The sequence below is a fragment of the Bos javanicus genome, chromosome 2, assembly GCF_032452875.1.
Source record: "Bos javanicus breed banteng chromosome 2, ARS-OSU_banteng_1.0, whole genome shotgun sequence".
In the NCBI taxonomy this organism is placed as follows: Eukaryota; Metazoa; Chordata; class Mammalia; order Artiodactyla; family Bovidae; genus Bos; species Bos javanicus.
Genome location: NC_083869.1, coordinates 111,258,551 through 111,284,625, shown reverse-complemented (window position 1 = coordinate 111,284,625; position 26,075 = coordinate 111,258,551). Strand labels below are relative to the sequence as shown.

General features: G+C 43.1%; 1 long non-coding RNA gene across 1 annotated transcript in view; it reads left to right on the top strand.

The window, feature by feature from the left end:
• The first annotated feature begins 842 nt into the window (after window positions 1-842).
• Window positions 843-26,075, top strand: part of LOC133229704 (uncharacterized) — a 28,553-nt gene continuing 3,320 nt past the window's right edge. The window contains exon 1 of the long non-coding RNA XR_009730622.1: window positions 843-1,089. This is a non-coding gene — a long non-coding RNA (uncharacterized LOC133229704). The remainder of the gene's footprint in view (window positions 1,090-26,075) is intronic.

The following is a 26,075-nucleotide window of genomic DNA, read 5'->3' as shown; positions in this document are numbered from 1 at the left end:
CTTGAATGATTTTTGTAAATGCAATTCAACCTCACTGTACCGCTATTCTAACTAGCTAATTTTTTTTTTTTTTTTACCATTTACTGTATGCACAATTTCATATAATCCTTCTCATGACCTATCAGTCGGTTCTGTTACCACCATTTGCAGAGATGGAAGCCGAAGCTCAGAGTCATTAGTTAACTGGCTCAAGGTCACACAGCTAGGACTCTGTGTTTCCCTCCAGGCATGTCAACCACAGCATCCACGCTCTTATCCTCAACACCAATGTCACTGCTCCTGTGTGGGACAGAGGTTCACAGCATGGCAATGAGCAAAACCTTTATGCACATCCGCATTCACATGAGTGAGCTACAGATGGTCAGCCAAAGAAGATAACGATGAAAGTTCAAGGTTGCAGAGAGTCAGAGGCACATATTAGCTTTAAAGAGAAGGTCAGTACTTTGTAGGGAGGGGCCTTCCTCTGGTCCCAGGGAAATGGCTCCCAGGCTGTGACGCAGGATAGCCGGGCTCTGTGAAAAGGCTGCCTTTTGAAGCATTTTTCTGAAAGAGGGATGATCAAAGCTGATATCCTCCACAGGACTTTCCTGGCAGTCCAGAGGTTGGGAATTAGCCTTCCAATGCAGAGCATGGTGGCTCTCTCCCTGGTTGGGGAACTAAGATCCCACATGCCTTGGGGCCAAAACATAAAAACAAAAGCAATATTGTAACAAATTCAATAAAGATTTTTTAAATTATCCACATCAAAAAAATCTTAAAAAAAAAAAAAAAAGCTGACGTCTTCCTTGAATGAAGCACTCAGAGCCACTGAGAGCCCCACAATAGCATCCCTGAGATGAGTGCTTGTCCACTTCTGTGTTCCCGCTTTAAGAGGAGGGTGGGCAAGGTCAGGTTACTGAGGGTGCAGGTAGAGGGAGGGGCGAGCAGTGGGGACAATGACTAATAGTGGGAGCCCTGTAAAAGGGCAGCTGGGAAGACTGTCACAAGCACAAGCGGGAGACAGGGGGCAGACATCCAGAGGAAGTGGTTTTCCTGAAGGCTTGCTAAGAGCACCAGAGGTTCTGGGAACACTGAGGACGCCGTGGGAAGGTGAGTGACCCAGAGCTTATAATATGTGTGTGCTTCTTGAGATCAGAAGATGTCTACTGACTGGCCCCATTTTTTAAATTGGAGCCCTCGTGGATAAACAAGGCTTCCAAATCTAAAAATCTTCATTTTAGTCAAATTCAGCCTGATTTCCATTGAAGGCCATGTTGTCGTGGCTTCAAGACAAGGCTTGAAAGCTCTCCTGAACTTCGGGACACAGGTGCCAGGCTCCCAAACAATTGAGTCTACCTTCGAGGATCAGAAGGGAAAGCAAGAGCAGAAGCACTTGGTCCGTTGCAAAGGTGAGTTGTTTGTGTGAGACACAGGCTGGCCTCGGGTCTCCCAGATATCAAAAGCAAAGTGACTATATCCAGTGCAAGTGACTGTATCCAGGCGGCACAGCACTAAAGAATTCAGCTGCAATGCAAGAGATGCAGGAGATGTGGGTTCGATCCCTGGGTCGGGAAGACCCCTTGGAGAAGAAAATAGCAGCCCACTCCAGCATTCTTGTCTGGGAAATCTCATGGACAGAGGAACCTGGCGGGCCACAGTCCATATAGTCGCAAAGAGTTGGACACGGCTTGGCGAGTGAGCAGACACATACCCAGTGCGAGAGGCCAAAGTGCCCCCCACCCGCCAGACAGGTGCCCTCTGGATTCCCCAAGGCCCTTGGCCTCCCTGCAGAAACAGGGCTTGAAAAGATGAGAGTTTTCAGCAGCCGTTCCATCTGAAATCCTGGGGTTCAAAGATGTCGACTGTGTAGCTCATGAGGGAAGCTGGCCAGCAGTGTTGCTTTCTTTAATCTGAGCATTTAATTTTATTTTATATGGGAAATTCTCTTTAATCTTACAACAAAGAGGTTTATTTTAAGTCTTTAAAAAATCCCTTAAATTAAGGTTTGAGCCATAGGGCCAGAAATAAAGACAGGCTACATCAAGAGATGATCGTTGATTTGTCTTGTGTTGTCTTGTTTTCTTTGGTTTGTTTTGTTTTCTCATCCCCCCTTCTTGATCTTTTTCCTTTTATTTGTAATCTATTTAATAAAAGATGAAAGTGGACTAGTTCCAAAGACAAAGCTGAAAGGTTCTTTTACTCCAGCGAGAGTGTGTCCTCATCCAGTGAACATGGGCTGGGCAGATCTGAATAACAAAGGGAGAGGGAGATGGATGTCTTACTCTACGTCTTGTTGTTCTGCTTATCCATTAACTAATTTGTGAAGTTATGTGCTTTGCTGTGCTGTGCTGACTCACTCAGTCTTATCTGACTCTGTGACTCCACGGACTGTAGCCCGCCAGGCTCCTCTATCCATGATTATTCTCCAGGCAAGAATACTGGAGAGGGTTGCCATGCCCTCCTCCAGGGGATCTTCCCACCCCATGGATCAAACAGAAGTCTTCCACATTGCAGGAGGAATTTTTACCATCTGAGCCACCAGGGAAGCCCTTGCGAAGTTAGAGACATCCTTAATTCTTTTTTTAACTTTTACACTAAAATCAAGAGCAATTAACATACAACTATTATACTAGTGGGCTTCCCTGGTGACTCAGTGATAAAGAACATGCCTGCCAATGCAAAAGACTAGGGTTTGAGCCCTGGGTCGAGAAGATCCCCTAGAGAAGGAAATAGCAGTCCTCTCCAGTATTCTTGCCTGGGGAATCCCATGGACAGAGGAGCCTGGTGGGCTACAGTCCATAGTGTCACAAAACAGTCAGACACATTTTGGGCAACTAAATAGCAGCAACATTTCACTAGTACCGTATTCCATACCTGTCTTTATATTTATCTCCATAAAGTGAGTTTTATACTCACTAAATTGCACACATTTAATCTGTGCAATGGAGAAGGCAATGGCATCCCACTCCAGTACCCTTGCCTGGAAAATCCCATGGACGGAGGAGCCTAGTGCACTGCAGTTCATGGGGTTGCTAGGAGTCGGACACGACTGAGCAACTTCACTTTCACTTTTCACTTTCATGCATTGGAGAAGGAAATGCCAACCCACTCCAGTGTTCTTGCTTGGAGAATCCCAGGGACGGGGAGCCTGTGGGCTGCCGTCTATGGGGTCTCACAGAGTCAGACATGACTGACGTGACTTAGCAGCAGCAGCAGCAATCTGTGCAATTTTTTGTGTACCAACAAAGCAGTTTAAAAAAATCTAATTAAAAAAAAAAAAGAGGGGGAAGAGGAATGTCAGGCCACTTTGTCACACCCTTAGGCATGAGGGAGGAAAGTGTCAAGAGAAACTTTTAAAGAACCATGGACTCAAAGGGACTTCTGGGTTGAAACAGCCTTGGACTATATTTTAACCCCCAAAAGACTCATTGTCACCAAAAGCAGGGGGTCTGGTTGCTCCCTGCTCAAATACCATTAAAGAGTCAAAGTTGGTCGAAAGGAGAGTTTGCTTTATTTTGGATGCCAGCAACCCTGGGAGTGATGGGGGACTCCAGTCCAAAGACTGACTCCCCTCAGTAACAACCAATGGGCAAGAGCTTTTATAGGCTGAGGGAGGGGGCTCCATGCAGAAATAGCACAGTTAGCTCTGACAGTCATCTTCAAATTGTTCATCGGTGATCTGACCAGCGTCATCTTGATTGTTTTAAGTACAATTAACCTTCACTTCCAGGGTCAACTTGTTCCCATTTCCTTGAGGCCAATTCTTGGAATTGTGGCATCTTATGTCATGGCCACAGTCCGGTCATCATGTAGTTAACTTCTTCCACCTGCTGGGTGTTGCAGACTCTACAAGACAGCTCACAGGATATGGCTCAGAATATTATCTATAGTCCTTGAGAAGAAACTAAAGGTCCTTGACCACGCTTAATGACTAAATTATTATCCGGTCTCCTTTGACTGTTTTCCTTTGTTTCTGCATTTTCTCACTTCTCTGAATTAAACTTGGCGGTGGTGGTTTAGTCGCTAAGTCGTGTCCAACTCTTGCGATCCCATGGACTGTAGCCTGCCAGGCTCCTCTGTCCAGGGGATTCTCCAGGCAAGAATACCAAGTGGGTTTCCATTTCCTTCTCCAGAGGATCTTCCCAACCCAGGAATGGAACCCAAGTCTCCTTCATTGCAGGCAGATGATTTAACAACTGAGCTATGAGGGAAGCCCTCATAACTTAGTCTTTGGCTAGTTAAACTTAGTCTTTGGCTAAAGTTTTTCCACAGACAAAAGCAGGTGGAGGACGTGGCCAGAGGGGAGGGAAAGCAGGGGGAAGGACCATAGGGTCCCGCTCCATTTCATTACCACTACTGCAGATAGTCTTGAAAGTGAAACTGTTAGCCACTCGATCATGTCCAACTCTTTTTGACCCATGGACTGTAGCCCACCAGGCTCCTCTGTCCATTGGATTATCCAGGCAAAAATACTGGAGTGGGTTGCCATTCCCTTCTCCAGGGGATTTTCCCAATCCAGGTACTGAACCCAGGTCTCCTGCATTAACAGCAGATTCTTTACCTTCTGAGCCATTCAGTTCAGTTCAGTTCAGTTCGGTTCAGTTGCTCAGTCGTGTCTGACTCTTTGAGACCCCATGAATTGCAGCACACAGGCCTCCCTGTCCATCACCAACTCCCAGAGTTCACTCAAACTCATGTCCATCAAGTCAGTGATGCCATCCAGCCATCTCATCCTCTGTCGTCCCCTTCTCCTCCTGCCCCCAATCCCTCCCAGCATCCAAGTCTTTTACAATGAGTCAACTCTTCACATCAGGTGGCCAAAATGTTGGAGTTTCAGCCTCAAGATCAGTCCTTCCAATGAACATCCAGGACTTGTCTCCTTTAGGATGGACTGGTTGGATCTCCTTGCAGTCCAAGGGACTCTCAAGAGTCTTCTCCAACACCACAGTTCAAAAGCATCAATTCTTCGGTGCTCAGCCTTCTTCACAGTCCAACTCTCACATCCATCCATACATGACCACTGGAAAAACCATAGCCTTGACTAGACAGACCTTTGTTGGCAAAGTAATGTCTCTGCTTTTGAATATGCTATCTAGGTTGGTCATAACCTTCCTTCCAAGGAGTAAGCGTCTTTTAATTTCATGGCTGCAATCACCATCTGCAGTGATTTTGCAGCCCCCCAAAATAAAGTCTGACACTGGTTCCACTGTTTCCCCATCTATTTCCCATGAAGTGATGGGACCAGATGCCATGATCTTAGTTTTCTGAATGTTGAGCTTTAAGCCAACTTTTTCACTCTCTTCTTTCACTTTCATCAAGAGGCTTTTTAGTTCCTCTTCACTTTCTGCCATAAGGGTGGTGTCATCTGCATATCTGAGGTTATTGATATTTCTCCCAGCCATCTTGATTCCAGCTTGTGCTTCCTCCAGCCCAGTGTTTCTCATGATCTACTCTGCATATAAGTTAAATAAGCAGGGTGACAATATACAGCCTTGACGTACTCCTTCTCCTATTTGGAACCAGTCTGTTGTTCCATGTCCAGTTCTAACTGTTGCTTCCTGACCTGCATATAGGTTTCTCAAGAGGCAGGTCAGGTGGTCTGGTATTCCCATCTCTTGAAGAATTTTCCACAGTTTATTGTGATCCACACAGAAAATACTGAAATCCCCAAGAATGCAGAGAAGGGGGAGGATAACAGTACAGAAGGGGACATGGAAGCCAATTGAGAGTGGTTCTTAATGAGGGATGGAGACAGGGTGATGGAGGGAAAGGAACCTCCAGCCTCACTACAGGACGTAACCTACACAGAGTAGTCAGGTGTTTTTACCTGATTTGCTGGGTGGTTTAAAAACTTGCTGGAGGAGGAAATAATTGCAAATGAAGCAACTGACAAAGGATTAATCTCCAAAATATACAATCAGTTCATGCAACTCAATATCAGAAAAACAAACAACCCAATCAAAAAATGGGCAGAAGAACTACACATTCATCTCTCCAAAGAAGACATACATATGGCCAATAAACACATGAAAAGATGTTCAACATCACTCATTATTGAGTGAGTGAAGTCGCTCAGTCATATCCAACTCTTTGCGACCCCATGGACTGTAGCCTAACCAGGTTCCTCCGTCCATGGGATTTTCCAAGCAAGAATACTGGAGTGGATTGCCATTTCCTTCTCCAGGAGATCTTCCTGACCCAGGGATTGAACCCAGGTCTTCCGCATTGTAGGCAGATGCTTTACCGTCTGAGCCACCAGGGAAGATCATTATTAGAGAAATGCAAATCAAAACTAGATGAGGTATCACCTTACACTGGTCAGAATGGCCATCATCAGAAAGTCTACAAAACAATAAATGCTGGAGAGGGTGTGGAGAAAAGGGAGCCCTCTTGCACTGTTGGTGGGAATGCAAACTGATGCAGCCACTATGCAGAACAGTGTGGAGATTCCTTAAAAAAACTACCATATGACCCCGCAATCCCACTACCAGGCATATACCTTAAGAAAACCATAATTCAAAAGACACGTAAATGCCAATGTTCATTGCAGCACTATTTACAATAACCAGGACATGGCTAGATGTCTTAAATAACCTAGATGTTCATTGACGAATGGATAAAGATGTGCTACATGTATACAATGGAATATTACTCATCCATAAAAAGGAACAAATTTGAGGTAGTCGTAGTGAGGTGAATAAAGCTAGAACCTGTTATACAGAGTGAAGTAAGTCAGAAAGAGAAAATCAAATATTGTATATTAACACACATATATATGGAATCTAGAAAAATGGTATTTGCAATAGCTACCATCAAGTTTTTCAACATAGGATCACTGGTAGGAAAAAATTAGAATCAAACTAAGTTGAGGGTGAAAGCAAAAGTGTTACTCATTCAGTCATATCTGACTCTTTTCGACCTCCTGGACTGTAGTTTGCCAGGCTCCTCTGTCCATGGAATTCTTCTAAGCAAGAATACTGGAGTGGGTCACCATTCCCTTCTCCAGGGATCTTCCATACCCAGGGACCGAACCTGGGTCTCCTGCATGCAGGCAGATCCTTTCCTGTCTGAGCCACCAGGGAAGCCCCAAGTTGAGGGTAGGTAGGGTATTTAGTGAGAGAAGGCAATGGCACCCCACTCTAGCACCGCTGCCCGGAAAATCCCATGGATGGAGGAGCCTGGTAGGCTGCAGTCCATGGGGTCGCTAAGAGTTGGACATGACTGAGCGACTTCACTTTCACTTTCCACTTCCATGCATTGGAGAAGGAAACCCACTCCAGTGTTCTTCCCTGGAGAATCCCATGGACAGAGAAGCCTGGTAGGCATAAGTCCATGGGGTCGCACAGAGTCAGACATGACTGAAGCGACTTAGCAGCAGCAGCAGAAGCAGGGTATTTAGTATCATGCTGGAGTAACCGTGGGCTCCTGCAATACACCTGAAGACCAAGTTGGTGTCCATGAAAGGACCCTTTCTGCCTCTTAATTTCTGTAGCGCTTTGCTGGAAAGCTTTCTTAAGACATCCATTATAGTCTCCCTTGTTTTGTGTTTATTTGTACACTTTGCTTTTCCTTCATAACAGATTGTAAACTCCCTAAAACAGAAACCCGGTCTCTTCAACTTGTTCACACTCACTCTCACTCCCCAGGGAGTTGCACCCACCCACCTGCACCACGATGACCACGGATATGACAGGTGGACCAGCAGCCTGAGTACACCTCCGCAGTGAGAACAGACCCCCAGGCAAGCGCACACTGGAGACAGCTCATGATACTGCAAATGCATCTTCTTGAGCCCGAGGCATTGCTTCTTTTCTAAGTGAAAATAAATTGCTTGAATTCAAGAAGACATTTCAGCGAAACAGACACCTGGTGAAGACAGCCCTTGTGGCAACATAAATAGCAGACAGAGAAGGATGGAGAGGTGTTTTGAAGGAGAAAGACAAGGTCGCCCTGCCCTCGGGGCTCATTAGTGGAAATAACACTGCCAGGAAAATAACATCCTTTAAAGATGTCTCGAAGTTTCCTGCCTGATCATAAAATTTCTGGTGGCAATTTAAAGTCTCCAGAATATACAGAGCATACTGTCTGAAAGCAACTTGATTGGCAATTAGGACAGCACAGATTCATGGAGCTAGTCTTGCTCTCTTTAGCTGATAATTAAAAAATCAGTGACATAGTAGGGCCTTGATGCTACTTAATGGGCTAACACCCTTGATGGCAACAACTAATAATATTGGTGAATTCAGGATTTAATCCTCAACTTGATTTCCTGGGATGATTAGACGATAAGCAGCAAGACAGGTCATTTATTCATTTATATCGCAATAAAGCAGGCTTCCCTGGTGGCTCAGACAGAAAAGAATCTGCCTGCAATGCAGGCAGATGCAGGTTTGATCCCTGGGTCTGGAAGATCCCCTGGAGAAGGAATAGCTACCCACTCCAGTATTCTTGACTGGAGAATTCCATGGACAGAGGAGCCTGGCAGGCCACAGTCCATGCGGTTGCAAAGAGTCAGACATGACTGAGCAACTAATACTTTAAATTCACTTTCATGATTCCCCACAGTGGGAGCTATTGCCCTCAAGTTGAGGTCAGCAGCCTTCACATACAGATGGTGTTCTTGGAAAGATGTACAAGAATCCACGTTGGCCAGACTGCTTCTGGATCCAGTGCCTCCACGATGCAGAGATCATATCCAAAGCCCACAGAGGGCAATGTAGCAAAGACGTTTAAAAAACATGAAGTCAAGAATCAAGCAGACCTGGTTCCAAGCCTAGCTCTGCCTCTCAACACCCTCTTCTTGTAAGTTTCTTAACCCTTCTGAGCCTCAATCTTACTTATCTGTAAAATTACCATAATGTTAATAACTCCCTCAAGATTGTTGTGAAAATTAAATGAGATTAGGCTTAGTGGAGTGTTTAGTTGCTGATAAGTGCTAACAGAAATAATATTATCATTATGTTTATTCATCTCTGAAGATGCCTTGTAAGTGAACCGTCTCTCTTTACAGAGAATGAGCCATTTTGCAAATATTACTCCACCTGGGAAAGAAGAAAGGACCCCTGCTGACGGTGGGGAAAGAAATTAAATGGACACAGGTAGACTTCTGCTTTCAACTCTTTGATCAAGGCTAGTTAGGACTTTGCAGGGAGCCTTTCACATCCTACAGAGGAGACACTCCTTAAATAGTTCACATCATTGTATGTTTATGGTTTCAGAGTAAATGAGGATCTCTGAAGAGTGGTCTTCCATCAGTCATGTTCTTTCCTCTGCTCATAGAAAAAGATCACTTCATTTGGTGCTGGGATGTGACCATAAAAATAGGGATGGCAGACACAAGGCAGTGAAGTAAAACCCTGCCAGCTGAGTGGGACTTTGCATCATGACTAATGAAAAAGGGATGGCATGACAGTGGCCATTCATTAGGAAACGTTTGCCTTTCCCCATCCCTGATGATGGAGTTATACAGCCAAGCTTGCCAAGAGGACGTGAGGGATGAGTTTTTTGAGACGGAGACCTCAAAAGAGAGAAGGTATGAAGTCCATCATTTCAGCTGATTGCACACCAAGATGTATAAACTATGTTGACAAATTCCTACCAACACGTATAAACAACTTTGGCCAGCAGAATCTCATCGCAGCTGCCTATGTCAGGGCATGCATGTGAGTGTGTGTGTGTGTGTGTGTGTGTGAGTGACTCAGTCACTTCAGTCATGTCCAACTCTTTACAAACCTCTGAACTGTAGGACTGTAGATTGCTGGGATCCTCTTTCCACTGGATCCTCCAGGCAAGAATACTGAAGTGGGTTGCCATGCCCTCCTCCAGGGGATCTTCCCAACCCAAGGATCAAACCGCCATCTTTTGCATCTCCTGCATTGCAGGCAGGTTCTTTACTGCTGAACCACTGGGGAAGCCCTGCCAGGGTATCACTGGCCAAAGTACAATAGTGCTAAATGGTAGGGTTCATGGCCAAGATGAACTGGAAGAATTTAAAAAAAAAAGAGAGAGGAATGAAAAAGTTTGCCAGATGTTCAACAGGAATCTCCCTAAAACAAACAAAAAAATCAAAAGCCATTTTTCTCAGCTATATATCTGCTATGATATTAACATCTTCATTTAGATATCAATTTGTTGACTTTTAAAACATGGAGAAGTCAGGGTCACAGAGTTAAAGAACCTCTCCCTTGTCTAAGACCTACAATGTCTTCATTTCTATTAAAATTGGGCAAATAATTCCCAAATGCCAATGGGGAGTCCAGGGCTGGTCAGAATCATCTGAGAAACATACGGGAACTACGGATGCCGTGAACTTACCCCACACAGACTTACTGGGACCCCAGGGGTGGGGCCCCATGGTTTTAAGCATCTTGCCAACATCCGCTGGATCATGGAAAAAGCAAGAGAGTTCCAGAAAAACATCTATTTCTGCTTTATTGACTATGCCAAAGCCTTTGACTGTGTGTATCACAATAAACTGTGGGAAATTCTGAAAGAGATGGGAATACCAGACCACCTGACCTGCCTCTTGAGAAACCTATATGCAGGTCAGGAAGCAACAGTTAGAACTGGACATGGAACAACAGACTGGTTCCAAATAGGAAAAGGAGTTCGTCAAGGCTGTATATTGTCACCCTGCTTATTTAATGTATATGCAGAGTACATCATGAGAAACACTGGACTGGAAGAAACACAAGCTGGAATCAGGATTGCCGGGAGAAATATCAATAACCTCAGATATGCAGATGACACCACCCTTATGGCAGAAAGTGAAGAGGAACTAAAAAGCCTCATGATGGATGTGAAAGTGAAGAGTGAAAAAGTTGGCTTACAGCTCAACATTCAGAAAATGAAGATCATGGCATCCAGTCCCATCACTTCATGGGAAATAGATGGGGAAACAGTGGAAACAGTGTCAGACTTTATTTTTCTGGGCTCCAAAATCACTGCAGATGGTGACTGCAGCCATGAAATTAAAAGACGCTTACTCCTTGGAAGGAAGGTTATGACCAACCTAGATAGCATATTCAAAAGCAGAGACATTACTTTGCCAACAAAGGTCCGTCTAGTCAAGGCTATGGTTTTTCCTGTGGTCCTGTATGAATGTGAGAGTTGGACTGTGAAGAAGGCTGAGCACCGAAGAATTGATGCTTTTGAACTGTGGTGTTGGAGAAGACTCTTGAGAGTCCCTTGGACTGCAACGAGATCCAACCAGTCCATTCTGAAGGAGATCAGCCCTGGGATTTATTTGGAAGGAGTGATGCTAAAGCTGAAACTCCAGTACTTTGGCCACCTTATGCAAAGAGTTGACTCACTGGAAAAGACTGATTCTGGGAGGGATTGGGGAGAAAGGGATGACAGAGGATGAGATGGCTGGATGGCATCACTGACTGAGTGAGTCTGAGTGAACTCCAGGAGTTGGTGATGGACAGGGAGACCTGGTGTGCTGCGATTCATGGGGTCAAAAAGAGTCGGACACGACTGAGTGACTGAACTGAACTGAAATGATGATTGTGATGGGTGACTAACTTTGGGAACTGTGGGAAAAGGCCATTTCCTTACCCAACTTTACAGAATCTACACCAGAACATCATCTGCTCATTTGTGATCATCCTTGGAACTTGCCTTTGGGAAGTTGTCCAGCAAGTTCCAAGAAGATAATGTGATACCAGTAGCCCGTTTCCTCTAAGTATCCAGGAGTTTTCCTGCTCCTGTGCTGCAAAAAGTCCCTCCTTCCAAAGTCCTCACACTTCCTGCTTAAACCAGCCATTATCTTGAGCTGTATCTGAACCTCTCCACTCTCAAAGCGGAATCCTGCTTACCCCTTTCCACACTGAAGTCTTTTCCTGTTGAGAATCTGGTAAATGCAATGTAAGTTTACCCTTGGAACATAGTGGTTAAATGTCTAGTAAAAGAATAGTGGGAACCCACTCCAGTATTCTTGCCTAGAGAATCCTGTGGACACAGGAGCCTGGTGGGCTGCTGTCCATAGTGTCGCATAGAATCAGACACAACGGAAGCGACTTAGCATGCATGCCTCGGAGAAGGTAATAGCAACCCATTCCAGTATTCTTGCCTGGAGAATCCCAGGGACAGAGGAGCCTGGTGGGCTGGCGTTTATGGGGTCGCACAGAGTCAGACACGACTGAAGCGGCTTAGCTGTAGCAGCAGCAGTGCCACAAAGTGAAAATATAGGTCACTAACTACAAACCACCAAACGGTTCCATTTCCACTTAAACCAAGGTCGTACACTTTATGTCTGAACTTTTTTTATTTTTTGTCTTCATTCATATCTTGGTAGTTTTCCCTGCTTTCCAATAAAGTTTTTCTATGAGGGCTATTAAAAAAAAAAAAAGAATAGTGGGGAAATAATTAGTCTGACAGGTGCTTAGTAAAAGTCTTAATGCATCCATGGAGTTTCTGCTCAAAAAAAAAAAAAAAGACTTTTATTTAGGCTGGGGTGTGTGTGTGTGTCTTGGAGGGGAGGAGAGTTTTGAGTCAGATTTAAGCAAAGCAACAAATTAATTGTGTGTTCCAATAGGGGAAAAACGATTTGACCTGGTATTTGGAAACTAAGGGAAAGACAAGCTTCTCTTTTATCCTTTTGGAAAGATGCTGGGGGTGGAGAGGCAGCAGAGGGCTGTGGAAGAGTAGTTTTCTTTTTCAATCACAGCTTTTAAATGGTTTAATATGTATTGCTTTGTCTACTCCCTAAATCATGTTTCAGAGGGAAAAAAAATCCTTTAACCTCCAGCCTTTCTTTGTGAGAAAGAAAGATGTCATGAAAATATGTTTGTGCCAAAAGCCGGAGACGGTGGAAATGATAGGATTGTTGCCATGACTCCAAAGGAAGTTGTCAGTCTCCCCACAGAGTCGGTAGTCAAGCATCAGGAATGGTCCCCTAGCTGAGACGCCCTGGCCCACTCTGTCCCATTACCCCTGCCAGTATTCAACCCAACCTCTAAAGTCAAATTCAGGTTGATCAGCTCTTCCATATCTTCCTCCCAACTCGGTGAGAGATCTTCCTTCCCCTAAACATTAGCTCTTCACACCTTGAGTTGGAGCGATGGTTCTTAATCGCAGGACTTTATGCCTCAGGAGACTTGTGACAATGTCTGGACACATTTTTTTTAATTTATTTTTTAACTGGAGAAAATTTGCTTTACAATGTTGGTTTCTGCTGTACAATGCAAAACAGTCAAAATTTTATATATATATATATATATATATGTATCCCCTCCCTCTTGAGCCTCCCTCCACTCCCCCCAGTTCACCCAGGTCATCACAGAGCACCAGATTGGACTCCCTGTATTATACAGCAGTTTCCACTAGCTATCTGTTTTATACAGACAGTGTACACATGTCAACGTTACTTTCTCAGTTCATCGCACCCTCTCCTCCGCACACTTTAACTACATGTCCATCTTGTACATCTTTGTCTCCATTCTTTCCCTGCATATAGGCTCATCAGTACCATTTTTTTAGATTCCATATGTATGCATTAATACATGATATTTGTTTTTTCTCTTTCTGACTTATTTCACTCTCTGTAACAAGCTCTTGGTTCATTCACTTCACTACCACTGACTCAAATTCGTTCCTTTTTATGGCTGTAATACTCCATTGTATATATGTACCACATCTTCCTTATCCATTCATCTGTCAATGGACACTTAGATTATTGCTTGCATGTCCTGGCTGTTGTAAATATTGCTGCAAAAAATACTGGAGTACATGTTGGACACATTTTCGTGATTCAGGTATAGTTAATTTACAATGTTATGTTAGTTTGTACAGCAAAATGATTCAGTTATACACATACGTATATATTCTTTCTCATATTTTCCATTAGGTTATTACAAGATAGTGATAACAGCTCCCTGTGCTATACAGCAGGTCCTTGCTGTTAATCTATTTTATATAGTACTGTGTACCTGTTAAGCACAAACTCCTAATTTATCCCTCCCTCTACCTTTCCCCTTTGGTAACCATAAATTTGTTTTCTATATCTGTGAGTTTGAGTAAACTCCAGGAGTTGGTGATGAGCAGGGAGGCCTGGCGTGCTGCAAGTCATGGGGTCGAAAAGAGTTGGACACGACTGAGCGACTGAACTGAGTCTATTCTTGCTTTGTAAATAAGTTCATATGTTTCCATTATTTTACATTCTACATATAAGTTGTATCATATGATAAACCTTTCTGACTTACTTCACTTAGTACAATAATACCCAGTACCCACGTTGCTGAAAATGGCATTATTTTCTTTTTTTCATGGCTGAGTAGTGTCCCACTGTGTATATATAAATACATACCACATCTTCTGTATCCATTCCTCAATCAGTGGATGTATAGGTTGCTTCCATGTCTTGGCTATTGTAAATAGTGGAAAACTCTAATTCAAAAAGATACATGTACCAGGGAGCTCAGCTCGGTGGTCTGTGATAATCTAGACGGATGCAGGAGAAGGGAAGGAAGGTCTAAGAGGGAGGGACACATGTATAAGTGTGGCTGATCCACTTTATTGTACAGCAGAAACACAACATTGTAAAGCAATTATGCTCCAATTAAAAATATTTTATTTCAAAACGAACAAAGAAAAAGAAACATGCACTCTGATGGACACACTTTTTTTTTATTGTCACCACTGGGAGGGAGGTGCTACTGGCATCTAGTGGGGAGATGCTGGGGGCTGCTGCTAAACATCTTTCAGCTCAGAGGACAGCCCCCCAACAAAGGATTTCCAGCCCCCAACATCGGCAGCTGAGGTTAAGAAAGCCGCCCTGCTGGAGGCTGCCTCGCATGCTGGCCCAGCTGCCACGCAGAGCTCTCCCTCCTCTGCCCTTTCTCCCACTTGGCTTCCAGGACACCACGCCTGTCATGTCTCCTCCGGCCGCCCTGGTTTGTCCTCCCATCCCTCTGTGTCCCCGCCTCAGTGCCCCAACTTCTAAACACCGGTGTGTGCCAGGCTCGGTCCTTGGATTTCATCCTCCCGCCCAGTCTCACTCCGGTCCACACCTTGAAATACCTGCACCCCTACCCAGACCCCTCCCCTGAATTTAAATCTTGGTCCGGACCCCCCCGCCCCTGAATTCCAGGTTCACAGACGTTAATCGTTTCCCATGGACATCTCCAAGTCATCTCAAAACTCAGCACATCCAAAAGTGAACTCCTGATCTTTCCCCCCAAATCCTGCTCCCCCAACCAACCTCAGTTTATGGCAATTCCATCTGTCCAGTTGCTCAGAGAGATAACCTTGCAGTCACCTTGACTCCTCTGTTTCTCTCACACTTTCAGTTTACCATTAAATCCTATTGACTCAAAACACATACGAAATCTGTTATCACCATGGCCCAAGCCACCCTCATCCCTTGACCAAGAGCATCACAGTGGTCTCCTAACAGGTCTCCCTGCTCCTCCCTCTAGCCCCTTCTCAGTTCAGGAGCCAGGGTGATCCTTTTATAAGACGAGTCAGAATCCTGTCACTTCTGTATTCAGAATCCTCAGTGGCTTCTATCAAAGCCAAAATAAAGCCACAGTTCCTGTAATTTCTTAGCGAGGTTTTACACGATCCATCTGCTTCGAAATCCCCTAGTCTACCCCAGCAGTATCTTGCTGACTCATATCCTACTGCTCTTCTTCCTTCACTCTGCAGCCATGCTGGCCAATCAAACACACCCCCAAGTTCAGGATGTCTGCCTTTGCAGTACCCTCTGCCTAGAACAATCTCCCGCGAAAATTCCCCATGGCTTGCCCCATCAGTCTTTCAGGTTTTATCCAAATGTCACCTTCTCAGAGAGACCACATGATTTATTTTTTAATTTTTTTTAAATTTTATATTTTTTTAACTTTACAATATTCTATTGGTTTTGCCATATATCAACATGAATCTGCCACAGGTATACACATGTTCCCCATCCTGAACCCTCCTCCCTCCTCCCTCCCCGTACCATCCCTCTGGGTCGTCCCAGTGCACCAGCCCCAAGCTGGCGACTCATTTCATATATGATATTATACATGTTTCAATGCCATTCTCCCAAATCCTCCCACCCTCTCCCTCTCCCACAGAGTCCAAAAGACTGTTCTATACATCAGTGTCTCTTTTGCTGAGACCACATGATTTAAAAATTGCAGCCTTCCACCTCCCTTTGTCAATTTTAATACTTTTCCCACAGTGCATATCACCATATTTTTCTTATCTAGCTTGTTTATCACCATATTTTTTTTTCAAATTTGGATATTTTCTATTTTTATTGCTATACCTGGCAACCCTTGTCATATGTCTTCTCTGGAAACATCTGTATCTGTCTTTGAGAGGGAGCAAAGCAATGAAAGAGAAAGCTGTTCTTCTTGGAAGAGAGGAACGGAGTACTGAGGCACCTACCCCACTAACTGTTAACATCAGTTCACTTCAGTTCACGCACTCAGTTGTGTCCAACTCTTTGTGACCCCATGACTGCAGCATGCCAGGCCTCCCTGTCCATCACCAACTTCCAGAATTTATTCAAACTCATGTCCGTTGAGTCAGTGATGCCATCCAACCATCTCATCCTCTGTTGTCCCCTTCTCCTCCTGCCTTCAATCTTTCCCAGGATCACGGTCTTTTCCAATGAGTTGGTTCTTTGCATCAGGTGGCCAGTGTATTGGAGTTTCAGCTTCAACATCAGTCCCTCCAATGAACACTCAGGACTGATTTCCTTTAGGATGGACTGGTTGGATCTCCTTGCAGTCCAAGGGACTCTCAAGAGTCTTCTCCAACACCACAGTTCAAAAGCATCAATTCTTCAGTGCTCAGCTTTCTTTATAGTGCAACTCTCACATCCATACATGACCACTGAAAAAACCATAGCCTTGACTAGATGGACCTTTGTCGATAAAGTAATGTCTCTGCTTTTTAATATGCTGTCTAGGTTGGTCATAACTTTTCTTCCAAGGAGTAAGCATCTTTTAATTTCATGGCTGTAGTAACCATCTGCAGTGATTTTGGAGCCCAGAAAAATAAAGTCTGTCACTGTTTCCACTGTTTCCCCATCTATTTCCCATGAAGTGATGGGACCAGATGCCATGATCTTAGTTTTCTGAATGTTGAGCTTTAAGCCAACTTTTCACTCCCCTCTTTCATCTTCATCAAGAGGCTTTTTAGTTCCTCTTCACTCTTTGCCATAAGGGTGGTATCATCTACATATCTGAGGTTATTGATATTTCTCCCAGCAGTCTTGATTCCCGCTTGTGCTTCATCCAGTCCGGCGTTTCTCATGATGTACTCTGCATAGAAGTTAAATAAGCACGATGACAATATACAGCCTTGACATACTCCTTTTCCTATTTGGAACCAATCTGTTGTTCCATGTCCAGTTCTAACTGTTGCTTCCTGACCTGCATACAAATTTCTCAAGAGGCAGGTCAGGTGGTGTGGTATTCCCATCTCTTTCAGAATTTTCCACAGTTGATTGTGATCCACACAAAGGCTTTGGCATAGTCCATAAAGCAGAAATAGATGTTTTACTGGAATTCTCTTGCTTTTTCCATGATCCAGCAGATGTTGGCGATTTGATCTCTAGTTCCTCTGCCTTTTCTAAAACCAGTTTGAACATCTGGAAGTTCACGGTTCACGTATTGTTGAAACCTGGCTTGGAGAGAATTTTGATCATTACTTTGCTAGCATGTGAGATGAATGCAATCGTGCGGTAGTTTGAGCATTCTTTGGCATTGCCTTTCTTTGGGATTGGAATGAAAACTGACCTTTTACAGTCCTGTGGCCACTGCTGAGTTTTCCAAATTTGCTGGCATATTAATTGCACACTTTCACAGCATCATCTTTCAGGATTTGAAAGAGCTCAACTGGAATTCCATCACCTCCACTAGCTTTGTTCGTAGTGATGCCTTCTAAGGCCCACTTGACTTCACATTCCAAGATACCTGGCTCTAGGTGAGTGATCATACCATTGTATCACCATTTTTTTTTTTTTTTTTATCGAATTTGTCTAGTCTTCCCAAGAGGATGCAAGCTCTCCACAGGCTGGGGACTTTTGGCACAGCCGCCAGAGCAGAGCCGTCTGCAGTAAACGCCCAGTGTGATGAAGGATCGAATCCTCAGCTAGACTTCAAGACGCTCTGGGAACGGGAGATGCTTTGCATCACCCCACCCAGAATTATGTCCAGTCTCTCCTTTCGCTTCCATCTGGCACTGATCCCTCGCAGAGGCACTTGTACACATTCGTAATTTCATTTAATTTATTAGGAACTCCATCCACTTCTAATTGAACATTCAGTCTGAATACTTAAAATGTCAGAAGGTATCTTCGCCACGGTGAAGGCTTCATTTATCAGTCCACCAGGAGTCTTGCTGAGACTACAAATCTCGCCTCGGAGGAGAGGCTGAGAGCGGAGTTTCTGCACCATCTTGTGGACAGAGTGGGAACTACACCTCCTGGACCGGTTTTTCCTGTGTTCCAGGGCCTGAGACTCGAGGCTTTTGTTTACCTCTCTCCTCCCCATCCTAAAAGCAATGCAACTCCTTCTCTCCTCACCATCTTGACGTCCAAACTCCTCCATGACTGGGAGTGTTTTAGATTGGTGATCTCCTTTTTCAGGAATAAATCGATTTCCTCCTGGCCCAAAAAACCGAGGGTGCCGGAGGTTTTGTCTTCTCCCAAACTGTTCTGCTTAGCAGCTTCACCCAATTCTATTCAGTAAGTCAGGACATACTACAGGTAACTTCAGTGTTTCATATGGAAAACGGCTACCCTACGAGGCACGATTTCCATGTCATCATGGAAGGCCAACCATCTCACCCACCAGCCTGTTGGAACTGCTATAATACGATACCTTTGATTTCACTATCAGAACTCAGGCTTCAGATTAAATACTCCTGGGAGAAGTGACAGCTTAATTTCCAATCATGTCAACTTACATGTCCGGTATCCAACCTTCAGGCATGTGTTAAAGAGTGAGGACAGAGGAAGGTCACTTGTCAGCCAGAAGGTGAAGTTTAAAGGCAGATCCCAAGGAGCAGAGCTTGGGACAAAGAAAGTTCAGCAGAGCCTTCAAATTCAACTTCACACACCCTACCCTTTGCTTCCTGCTCAGCCCAGAGTGATCTCACTACCTCCGTCCTGTGTATTTGGGCTTGAGGAGGGGAAAAGGGCAGATCAATCTTCATTTCTGAAAATTCAACATTAAAACAATTGATAAAGCAGTCCTATAACCCTTAAGAATCCCAAACTACAAATTAACTACAGCCACCAAAGTTTCACAAAAGACTGTGGACACAGATGGGTGGTTTGTCATTAACCCATGAGTTGTTTGAAAGGGGCTGGCACTTCCAAAGGATAAGAAGTTTCTTGAAGCACTTTAGCCAAGATGCAGGGGGGTTTTGTTTGTTTGTTTGTTTTTGTAAGATCTGTAAAGAACATGAAAGAGTGTGGGGTCTTGAGTAAATGTAAACAGGAAGGAGAAGGGAAGAGAATAAATATTTATTGAGAGCCTACTTATGGAAAGTTCTATCTAGACTTATTACACACATAATTATCTAAATTTAACAACTCTCTTTAGAGATCAGCTCTGTGACCTTGCACTAGTAATGTAACCTCTTCAAGCCTCATTTTCCTCATCTATAAAATGATTCTGATGCTGCAGAAAACTTTGATGATTCCTTAACACCTTAAGCTTAGAACTACCCTCTGGTCCCACAATTCCTAATCTGGTGTTACATCCCAAAGAAGTGAAAGCAGGAACTCAAGCAGATATTGTACACCAGTGTTCAATACAGCGTGGTTGTCGTTCAGTCACCCACTGGTGTCTGACTCGGTTCAACATAGCATTAGTCACCAAAAAATTGAAAAATGGGAGCAGCCCAAATATCCATAAACAGATGAATGAATAAACAGAATGTGGTACATTCATACATATAGTGAATCCAGCTTTTAAAAGGAATGAAATTCTGACACATTTTACAACATGGATGAAGCTTGAAAGCTGGGTGAAATAAGACAAACACGAAAGGACAATTGTTGTACATGCTGCTGCTGCTGCTGCTGCTGCTGCTGAGTCGCTTCAGTCATGTCCGTCTCTGTGCAATCCCATAGACGGCAGCGTACCTAGAATAGGTCAATTCAATTCATAGAGACAAAACACTGAACAAGGGTTACTGGAGGGCAGGGCAGGTAATGGGAATGATGCTAATGGGCACAGTTTCAGTTTGGGATGATGAAAAGTTCTGTAAATGAAGAGTGGTAATACTGGCTCAACCTTGTGAATATGTGAATTGCTCACTTAAAATGGTTAAAATGCTAAATTTTATGTTACACGTTTTACCACAGTGATAAACAGAAAGATAGAGAATGATGCTGAGTTATTATTCAAAGTTGTGTAACTCAGGCTCCCAAAATCAATGTTCTTTTGACTATATTGTCTAATTCCAAAGGGGTTTTATTATGGATTTGTTAAATTTGATTCTGTGAGAATATCTTGAATAGATGTTGTGAATTAACTGTGGTGGTTTTATTAATTACTGAAGCACAGAAAGAAAAGACATGACCATGAATTTTTCCAAGTACACAGTATGAAGTAGAAAAGAATCTTCCAGCTTTCCTCCCAAGTTGGACCAGGCATGTCACTGGGAGACCCCAGCAGAACACAAATTTTTCTTCTTCGGCAGTTCAATGAGAAAAGTCTCCATGATGGACTTTTTTTCCATGCACAGTGTAGAAGAATGACTTTTGTCCTCCACATTTAATTGAGATGGAACATTCCAGGGCCAAGAAAAAGCCATGCATTTGAGGATGAGTAAGCTGGACATTATGGGAATGATGGTTACAGGACGTAGCTATTTGCCAAAAATGCGGCCTATGGGATTTAAGGACTGTGTCACAGTGTTCCACTTGATAATTTTTATTTAGATGAAATGAAAGTACCAATTTGATTTTCTTTTGAGGGGAAAAAATGTCCAAAGTACACTAGGATGTGTGTGTTGGGGAGGGGTGGTCATGCAGGGGTGCTCCCCAACATATTCAGAGCCATGGGGAAGACAGGACATCACCCCCGACCCAGAGAACAAACAAGATGAACTAGCCTATGTTTCCCAGTGAACCAAACAAGGCAAGAGATAAGGGATAAATGTCCAGGTTATGCTTTCCCCCGGAAAGAAAATAAGCCAAGAGGACTATCACTCTGAAGACAAGTTACAGAATGAATTTCTCTAGATAGAGTACTTACCATATTTCCTCACCTCTTTCAAATCCTGCAGAAGTGCATAGTTAAGACAGAAAATAGAAAGGCCATAAAGTGAAGATTCAAATGGTTCTCCAGATGTAAGTCCATTTTAGGAGAAATTGTACTTGTGAGGATAGATAAAATTGGGAAACAGGAAGAAAAATGGGGAGCTTAAATGTTAAAGCTCAGTTGAAAAACCTTAATGGAGCACCCACATAGAAAAAATTGGGCTAGAGTCCATGAAATAGAGAATAAACATGATCTAAAAGAATATATGCACACACACACACACACACACACACAACTGAATCACTTATCTGCACATCAAAAATTAACACAATATGGTAAATCAACTATACTTCATTAAGGGGGCTTCCCCAGTGGCTCAGCAGTAAAGAATACACCTGCAATACAGGAGACAGGTTTTATCCCTGGATTTGGGAAGATTCCCTGGAGGAGGGCATGGCAATCCACTCCAATCTTCTTGCTTGGAGAATCCCATGGACAGAGGAGCCTGGTGGGCTATAGTCCATAGGATCACAAAGAGTTGGACATGACTAAAGCGACTTAGTCTGCATGCACACTTCATTGAAAATAAATAGAAAGAATAAACATCATCTACCGCCTAGAGTAATGAAAATAAAAACAAAAATAAACAAATGGGAACTAATTAAAAACTATTGCACAGCAAACGAAACCATAAGAAAAATGAAAAGACAACCCTCAGAATGGGAGAAAATATTTGCACATGAAGCAACTGACAAAGGATTAATCTCCAAAATATACAAGCAGGTCATGCAACTCAATATCAAGAAAACAAACAACCCAATCAAAAAATGGGTGGAAGATCTAAATAGTCATTCCTCCAAAAAAAGACCTACAGATGGCCAATAAACACATGAAAAGATGCTCAACATCACTAGTTATTAGATAAATGCAAATCAGAACTATAGTGAGGGATCATCTCCCACTCGTCAGAATGGTCATCATCAAACTATCCACAAACAATAAATGCTGGAGAGGGTGTGAAGAGTGTAGAGAAAAGGGAACCCGCTTACACTGTTGGTGGGAATGTGAACTGATCCAGCCACTATGAAGAACAACATGGAGGTTCCTTAAAAAACTAAAATAGAGCTAACTTATGACCCAGCAATCCCACTCCTGGGCATATATCCAGAGAGAATCGGAATTCAAAAGGATGCAAGCACCCCAGTGTTCACTGCAGCACTGTTTACAATAGCCAGACATGGAAGCAACCTACAAGTCCATCAACAGAGGAATGGCTAAAGAAGATGTGGTATATATATGCAACAGAACATTAGCCAGTCATAAGAAAGTAACAAGATAATGCCATTTGCAGTGACCTAGAGCTTGTCATACTGAGTGAAGTAATTCAGAAAGAAAAAGACAAATATCATATAATACCATTTACATGTAGAATCTAGAAAGACAGTTCAGATTACCTTATTTGCAAGTCACAGAGTCACAGACTAGAAAACAACTTATGGTTACCAAGAGGGGAATGAGGGGTGGGATGAACTGGGAAACTGGGATTGACATATATATACTGCTACATATAAAACAGAAAACTAATGAGAACCTCCTGTATAGCACAGGTGACTCTACTCAGTGCTCTACGGTAGGTGACCTAAATGGGAAGCGACTCTAAAAAAGAGTGGATATATATGTAGGTATAACTGATTCACTTTGCTGTACAAAGAAACTAACACAATATTGTAAAGCAACTATATTCCAATAAAATATATATTAATTAAAAAACAATACTCCAAAATAAAATCAAAACAAGAAAAAGAATAAGCATGAGCCTCAACAGCCCAGTTTTTCATTTTTAAAAACCTAGTCTCATAAGCAGAAAACTATGTTGATTTGAATAGCTCATTAAATAAATAGCATAGAAAGTTCTATATGAAAGGTTGAATATATTAACTCCTTAGTTTTTGTTAAAATGGTAACCAGAAAATTTAAGTGGACATGAACCAGCAACAGTGAAGAAAATTAAAGGGAGCTTAATGATAACTTAACACAGGTCTGGAAGTGAAAAGATGGCTGAAGACATGTTAAAATGAAAATAAGAAGAAATCACAGTCTAGTGAGTCTGTGTGGAAAGGCATCCATTTCAGGAAAAAAAAAAAAAAAAAGTTGTCTATTCTGCCAATAGACAATCCCCAGTGAGGTTCAGAACTCAGAAACAGCAGGAATGACAAATGTAGTGAAATGAAGGTACGTACAAGAAGCAGTTGCTCTGCCCCACTGCGCTCATCTAAAATGCCTGGAAGCCAGACAGCATTTCCCACCCACCCAATTCCCTAAACACCAGAGAGGTCTCCTCAAAACAAATCAAAAGGCCCCCCTAGAAATATCTCTGCATTCTGGCATTCAGTTCAGTTCAGTTCAGTCGCTCAGTCATGTCTGACTCTTTGCGACCCCATGAATCGCAGCACGCCAGGCCTCCCTGTCCATCACCAACTCCCAGAGTTCACTGAGACTCACATGCATCGAGTCAGTGATGCCATCCAGCCATCTCATCCTCTGTCATCCCCTTCTCCTCCTGACCCCAATCCCTCCCAGCATCAGAGTCTTTTCCAATGAGTCAACTCTTCGCATGAGGTGGCCAAAGTACTGGAGTTTCAGCTTTAGCATCAGTCCTTCCAAAGAAATCCCAGGGCTGATCTCCTTCGGAATGGACTGGTTGGATCTCTTTGCAGTCCAAGGGACTCTCAAGAGTCTTCTCCAACACCACAGTTCAAAAGCATCAATTCTTCGGCACTCAGCTATCTTCACAGTCCAACTCTCACATCCATACATGACCACAGGAAAAACCATAGCCTCGACTAGACGGACCTTTGTTGGCAAAGTAATGTCTCTGCTTTTCAATGTGCTATCCAGTTGACAGGTACTGCCCACACACAGGACACTGTGTGTGGGCAGTACCTCACATTTTAATTTGAATGAACACAAGGATAACCAGCCATTCAGGATAAAGACCTTTATTGCCTCACACTTTAATCTGAATGAACACAAGGCTAACCAGCCATTCAGGATAAAGACCTTTATTTTTTAATGACTCCAACCAATTTAAAGAAAAATGGGGTATAGATGAGAACTCAAAAAAAGAAAAAAAAAAAAGAAAACTCTAATTAGTAACTGCACCATAAAGCTAAATAAAGGAAAATTGTAGACCAAAATAAGAGCTATTAAATTTTTTTAACTGTCAACAGAACAAATCATCAAAAGAGTTGGAAAATAAAACCTTGATAACTTTACCAGAATCAGGTCCAAAATATGAGAGATAAAAAATGACGATATAAAAGATAGCAGAGAGGCATCCCTGGTTGTAAAGAATCCTCTTGCCAGTGTGGGTCACAGGTTCAATCCCTGGTCCAGGAGTATCTCACACTGTGGAGCAACCAAGCCCATGCACCACAACAACTGAGCCTGTTCTCTAGAGCCCAGGAGCCACAACTACAGAAGCCCATGGGCCTAGAGCCCATGCTCTGCAACAAGAAAAGTCACAGCAACTAGAAGCCCGCACAGCACAACTGGAGTCGCCCCTGCTCCCTGCAACTAGAGAAAAAAGAAATGAGAGAAAAGAAGCAATATACAGTCAGCCCTTTGTATCCACGGGTTCCACATCCATAGATTCAACCAACCGCCAATGGAAAATATTCCAAAAAAATTCCAGGAAGTTCCAAAAAGCAACGAAGACCCAGCACAGCTGAAAATAAGTAAGTAAATAAATAAATGAAGCTATTTTTTTTTTAAATATGAAAACCTAGAAGACCAATCTATGGATCTAATTTCAGACTAACAAGACTTCTCGAAAAAAGAGAAACAAAACAAGTAGAAGAAGATATCAAAGAAGTAATACAAGACAGTGAGAAGTCAGAGGTTCAGGTAGTAAGAAAAGATGGCAAAAGCGGGGTAGTTTTCATCTCAGCCTGGAAGGATGAGCCGGATTCTGACCCATGGGGAGAAGAGGACAGAACCCAAGACCTGTAAACAAGAGTTTAGACCAGGAAAAAGCATGGTTTGTGCCCATGGAAACTGCATAGAATCAGGCCATTTCCCTAGCATCAGCATCTCCAGGTACCAATCTAAGCCCCTGCGTACTGTAGCCAGTGGAATCATCACAGCCAGCTTACAGCTCTCGTTTATGGATCAGAACACTCAGCCTTGGAGAAAGAAGCAATATATAGCCCTTTGTATCCATGGGTTCCACATCCATAGATTCAACCAACCATCAATGGAAAATATTCCAAAACAATTCCAGGAAGTTCCAAAGAGCAAAACTTGAATCTGTCATTTTCCAGCAACTGTATTAGGTATTATAAGTAACCTGAAGATGATTTAAAGTATACAGGAGGATTGTGCAGATTTTATGCAAATACCATGCCATTGTATATAAGACACTTGAACACCTGTGGCTTTTGATATCTGAGGGGGTCTTGGATCCAATCCCAGAGGAAACTGAGGGGCAACTGTGTTACACAGCTGGTTGGTGCTAGAGTAGAATTCACCCAGGACGTCCTCAGGTCCCAAATCCATCACTCATTCATTCAGCTGAGACTGATAAATGCTACAACATGGATGAACCTTGAAAATAGTATGCTAAGTAAAAGAAGCCAGTCCCCAAAGACCACATACTGTATGATTATAGACAATGTCCAGAATAGGCAAATCCATAGAGACAGAAAGTACTAGCAGTCACGTAGGGCTAGGAATATACCACAATGGAAGGTCACTGCTAATGGATATGTAGTTTCTTTGGAGGGTGATGGAAATATGCTTAAAATTAGATCATGGCGATGTTTGCACTACTCTGTGAATATATTAAAAAGCATGAATTTTATACTTTAAATGGGTAAATTA